The sequence below is a fragment of the Dipodomys spectabilis genome, unplaced genomic scaffold (assembly GCF_019054845.1).
Source record: "Dipodomys spectabilis isolate Male_0828 unplaced genomic scaffold, ASM1905484v1 ptg000008l, whole genome shotgun sequence".
Lineage (NCBI taxonomy): Eukaryota > Metazoa > Chordata > Mammalia > Rodentia > Heteromyidae > Dipodomys > Dipodomys spectabilis.
The window spans coordinates 1,103,556-1,108,962 of record NW_024870685.1 but is presented as its reverse complement, the minus strand read 5'-3'; positions in this window follow the sequence as shown (position 1 = coordinate 1,108,962).

The following is a 5,407-nucleotide window of genomic DNA, read 5'->3' as shown; positions in this document are numbered from 1 at the left end:
CCAGTCAGGGACTCATCAATGAAAGAGAACTATAGACACATTTCTTTGATTAACATTGATGCAAAACTTCTCAACAAAATTTTGGCCAATCGACTTCAACAATTCATCCAAAAAATTATACACCATTATCAATCAGGTTTCATTTCAGGGATGCAAAGCTGGTTCAACATACGCAAATCAATTACTATTATTCATCATATCAACAGGAGCAAGGATAAGAACCACATGGTTATCTCAATAGATGCAGAAAAAGCATTCGACAAGATCCAACACCCCTTTATGATGAAGGTTTGGAAAAATTAGGAATCCATGGAACATTCCTCAATACAATAAAGCCTGTATAGGACAAACATACAGCCAGCATTTACTTAATGTTGAAGAATTGAGGCCATTTCCTCTTAACTCAGGAACAAGACAAGGATGTCCACTCTCTCTACTTTTCTTCAATCTAGTATTAGAATGCCTAGCTACAGCATTAAGACAAGATGCAAACATAAAGGGGATCCAAATAGGGAAAGAAGAAATAAAACTCTCCCTCTTTGCAGATGACATGATCTTGTATGTAAAGAATCCCATAGAGTCCACTCCAAAATTACTGAAGCTGATTCAAAACTTTGGCAAAGTAGCAGGGTATAAAATTAACCCCCCAAAATCAATGGCTTTTCTGTATGACAACAATGAGAAAAGTTCGGCTGAAATTAGGAAAGTAAAACTCCATTTGTAATAGCCCCTCAAAAAATAAAATACGTAGGAATTAACAACCAAAGATGTGAAGGACCTCTATGATGAAAACTTTAAAATCTTGAAAAAGGAAATCAAAATAGAACTTAGAAAATGGCAAAACCTCCCATGTTCCTGGATTGGAAAGATTAACATCGAGAAAAGGGCAATACTTCCCAAGGCTATCTACAAATTCAATGCGATTCAAAATTCCAACCTCATTCTTCAAAGAAATAGAAAAAACTTAAACGCATGGAAATGAAACTGCACTAAGTTGAACAATACTTGGGTCACAAAAGAAGTTAAAGAAGAAATTAAAAAGTTCTTACAATTCAGTGAAAATGAAGAAACATCACAAAGAAACCTATGAGACCCAGCGAAAGCAGTCCTGAGGGGCAAATGTATTGCTCTCAGTGCACATATCAAGAAAACAGAGACCAAGTAAACAATCTTATGATACAACTAAAACTGCTACAGAAACAAGAAAAAAATTGAACCTCAAGTTGCTAGACAGAAAGAGATAACCAAAATAAGAGCTGAAATTAATGAGATAGAGATTGAAAAAATTATAAAAATTATAAATAAAATTAATAAAACAAAAACTGTTTCTATGAAAAAATCAATAAAACTGACAGACCACTGGCAAGAGTAGCTAACAAAATAAGAGAGGAGACCCAAATCGATATTATCAGACATATCACAGGAAAAATTACAACAAATATCCAAGACAATCATAAGGAAATAATTCCAGACTCTACTCACAAAGGAAGGAAAACCTAGCAGAGGTGGATGAATTTCTACAGAAATACAAATTGCTATCCCCCCTTTCCTTTTTGGCCCTGCTTCTCCACCATGTATGGTGGGGGCAGCAGTTCGGTAAATAAACTTCTTTTCCTGCCTTCATGGTGTGTGGTATTCTCTTCATAAGCTACTGAATGAAACCTAACTATTTAATATTACATTTGATGCTGTGACTCAGATGATGTTTTGAGTTAGAAATGTTAGAATTTCCTAACCACTTCTTTTCTGTGAACTAAACTGCCTTGAGACACCACGCGAGACTTTTCACCAATACCATTGCTGGCCTTCACATCCACGTCCACACCACTTCTCTTCTCTGGTGAGTGAAACTACTCTCTACAGCTCTCTGTTGCTCAATCTCTGTTCAGATGTGGCGACATGCCAGACAGCTCCTATGGCCTTTAGCTGAAAGGCTGGTCACCTCTGAATCCGAGGATGCTTGGTTAAGGGGTCTTGGCCATTTCTCTCTAAAGCTCTAGGGGAAGCAGGGACATCGATTCTGCCTGGTCAGCTCTCCTTCACTCACCAGACTGACTCTCCTACACATTTAACAGGGCGCTACGAGTCATGTCCAAGCCATGAATCCCCTCTAAAATGCCTCCTGCACTACCTGGATAGCCAGAGCACCTAATTTTTTTATGCTTTTCTCAGATTTAGACAATTTTTGCCTCTGCAATGGTAAATGGTCAACAGTCTGTTCACTTTCAGGATCTCTTTGCTCTCTGTTAATCATGTCCAACTTTCTATAACTCTCCCTGTCTTTTCTACAACTATTTGTATTGTGCCATGAAGCGAGGGACATGGGCTGGGTCCAGGGGACCCATTCTAGGTTCCCTCTAAAAAGCTAGCCAAACTAGGCTTGATTTTTTTGTTCAGGTTTTCTTTGCATTTTTTTAGAAATTTGTCATCTTGAGTTCACCATCTTGGCCAAATGGTGGGTGAAGGATTTGGTCCACTCCAATCCTTACCCTACCACCAAGCTTTCTTCTCCTTCATCCATCTATTCAACTGTGCCTTGCTAACAAGTTGCTCTTTTCACAGACTCTGGTAACTGAGGCCCAAACATCTGATGTGCTTTGTTAGCAAAGATGTCTAAACATTGTTGTCTAAAATTTTAGACTTTGAGTTTTGTCTTTTTTGTTTTGTGTTGTTTAGGCTAGTACTGACTACGTGATTCTAAAATATTGGGCATATCTGTGTTAAGATTCTCCCATCTAACAAGTTTTATCATTGCAGAATATTTGGTCAATTCTTGATAAGGACTAGGTAAGCTCTACTTATTCTATTTGATCTCCTTGTTTCTTTAATTGGAAATAACATAGGGTTTTAATGACAAAAGTTGCAATTCAAATCCAGCCCAGGCTGAAAAATCCCTAAGACTCCATCTCCCAACTAACCGGCAAAGAGCCAGGCTGGAAGTTGGCTCGAACCTCTTATCTCCAACCAGAAAACACTCCAAGAGTTTCTATAACTCAAAGTGGTAGAGTGCTAGACTTGAGCAGAAGTGCTCAGGGACAGTGCCCAGGAATTGAGTTCAAAGCTCCTTGAATACCACCTGGGACAAACCATCCCACCGACACTTAGGATTTGGTAAGAAGGAATCAAGGATTTGATTGGACATGAAAAACAGTGGGGGATACATAAAGCAGCATGGTCCTAATAATGAGCAGGGCCCACTAATCAATGTTGCCCCATGACCTGGCCCACTGGAGTGCATGGGGCATGCCACACAAGTGAGCAGGGCATGCTGATGGAGTGGGTAGGATGTCATCCTCACATGATGAGCTGTGAAGAATTGATTGGGGAACAGGCAGTTTGTGAAGTGATGGTTGAAAACTGTTAGGTAGGAGACCCACTGGAGTGATGGAGGAGTTCAACCTATATATAGGCTGCATGGTCAGAGCAATGGAATTGGAGAAAATCAGGGGAAGACCTGCAACGAAGGAAATGGTGAGACAGCAGGAGGCGAAAGACCTGGGAGAAGAGGAATTTGAGGGCGAGCAGGAGGGGAAGGAAGCCAATTGGCCACAAGGCCAGAGAAGTGTGGTGGAGAGGCCTAAAGAGAAGAAGGAAGTGATGGAAGGGAAAAAGGGAAATGAAGGAAAGGTCTTTAAAGAAGGAAGGAATAAGGGATAAGGAAAAAGCCTTACCTATTGAAGTTTGGAGTGTGGAGATGGTAATTTGGGTGTTTTGCAAACAAATTAACTATGCCTATTGGACGTCTGAGGTTTGGTGGTTGGGGCTGGGCTGTCACTGAGTGTACGGCTCAAGACAAGGTAAATGCACACCCAGTTCTAGTGTAAATAAAATTATCTTCAATGTGCCTCATTGGATTGCCTTGTGTTTCATGCATTATAAGTGTACAAGTTCACATGTTAATAGTCTCAAAGGCCATGATTTTTGTAAAATGTTATGAGGTCAAAATAGGTTTGAAAAACTCAATGGAACAATGATATCACAATGGCAATATGATGTCACAATATTGAGTGATAATAATATTTTGATGTTATACTTAGTTGGTGATGCCATAATGGTGATGAGGTCACAATAGGTTTATGATATTATAATAAGTAACAATAGGTTTTTTTGTGTGAAAATACTGTACCGAGGGGTTACAATTACATGGGCAAGATAATGTGTACATTTCTTATCAAGCATTATAGCCTCCTCCTTTGTTTCCTCTTCCCATCCCTTCCTGTGGAGAGCTGCAGGGTCCGTGACCAAAGATGGCGCTGGCTTCCGCCTTCTGCCTTCCCGATGGCGAGTGCTCTCTGTGAAAAACAACTCCTTATATGACTATGGCTTGGCTACTGGCTTGCTTCTGTGTTTGCGACCCTATTAGTATATGCCGCGTGGCACCTCGGGATTGGCCATCCAGGAGGCTTATAACCAGAGCGCGGGTGTGGGGGAGGGAAAAGCTTTCAGAGAGAAGCTTGCAGACAAGGTTCCTCAATAAACTGCTTTGAGAAGAATCCCGGGTCGTGTCTTCCTTGCTGGTCGAGGCGGTCATGACAAATGGTGGCCGGTACGGGGAACTAACTCCACAAGGGATTCAGAACTCCTGGCAGTCAGGGTGGTGCACCGGTAAGTTCCCAGGTAAGTGGGAATCCACGATTAAATCAGGCATAATATGGGGCTCTTCTCTGTAGATAAAGAGAGAGCGGGAACCCGGGAAGAAATAAAATACAGGCCTAAAGTGAAAGTAAAAGAAAATAAAATTTTTAATAACTGAGATGGGCGCCGCGACGTCACATCCAATTTTTCTGGCCCTGGAAGAGCTACTACATTCGAAAGGACTAAAGTTAAAAAAGGGTACCTTACAGAGGTTCCTTGATGAATGCGATATTGTGGCTCCTTGGTTCATAGTGTCCGGGAGCCTTACAGTAGCCTCATGGGACAAATTAGGGAAGGATTTGGACTTTGCCTATGAACAGGACACATTAAAGACAGGAGTCCGCCCCATTTGGAAATTGATTAGGGGCTGCCTGGAGGACCAGCACTGCTGTGAGGTTATAGAAAATGGACAGTCAGCACTGGAGCAGTTACAGGAGGAGAGGCCAGAGAAGGCGATCAGTGAAAAGGGAGACAGTAGACAGGGCAAAAGGGGACAACTATACCCAGATCTGTCTGAGCTAAAATCGGAAAGAGGAAGTTCCAGCGAGTTAGAGGAGGAAGACGTGAGAGCACTTATTCAACAGATAAAAAAGAGCCGTATAAAAAAGGGGGAACGTAAGCTAAGCCAACCTATGCTTAATGAGGACGTAGAAAGAACTTCCGGTCAGACCCCTTTAGATCCTCCTCCATATCAACATGGAGCCAATGGGCATACTTTTTGCACGGACACTTGGCGAACTGCTCGAGCAGAACTCGCCTTCCCAGTTTTTCA